General features: G+C 52.1%; 1 protein-coding gene across 1 annotated transcript in view; it reads right to left on the bottom strand.

Moving 5' to 3' along the window:
* The window catches only part of LOC106534188 (guanylyl cyclase-activating protein 2), a gene marked incomplete at its 5' end in the record, with an annotated part of 4,812 nt that overhangs the window by 2,079 nt on the left and 2,213 nt on the right, over positions 1–520 (bottom strand).

The raw sequence follows: 520 nt of genomic DNA, 5'->3' as shown, positions 1-520 counted from the left end.
GAGCTCGTTTTTAGGGTTGGACTCCACCAGGACTGTCCCTGGTCTCTGATCCTGTTTGTAGTGTTCATGGACAGGATCTCAAGGTGCAGTCGTGGAGAGGAGGGGGTCTGATTCAGGAACCACAGGGTCTCATCTCTGCTGTCTGCAGATGATGTGGTTCTGTTGGTGTCTTCAGACCAAGACCTTCAGTGTGCACTGGGCCGGTTTACAGCCGAGTGTGAAGAGGCTGGGATGAGAGTCAGTTCCTCTAAGTCTGACTAAGGTCCAACGGTGAGGTTCAGGAGGAGTTCTGTTACCGGGAGGAGCTCAGAGTAGAGCCGCTGCTCCTCCACATCGAAAGGAATCAGTTGAGGTGGTTCATCTGGTTAGGATGCCTCCTGGACACCTCCCTTTAGAGGTGTCCCACATGTTCCACTGGTAGGAGGCCCATAGAAAGACCCAGGACTCGCTGGAGGGACTATGGACTTGGACCCGACTACAGATAAGTTGAAGAAGATGGATATACATACAGTACATACAA

The sequence above is a fragment of the Austrofundulus limnaeus genome, unplaced genomic scaffold (assembly GCF_001266775.1).
Source record: "Austrofundulus limnaeus strain Quisiro unplaced genomic scaffold, Austrofundulus_limnaeus-1.0 Scaffold1113, whole genome shotgun sequence".
Taxonomy (NCBI): domain Eukaryota; kingdom Metazoa; phylum Chordata; class Actinopteri; order Cyprinodontiformes; family Rivulidae; genus Austrofundulus; species Austrofundulus limnaeus.
This window is presented reverse-complemented; position numbering and strand designations above follow the sequence as displayed.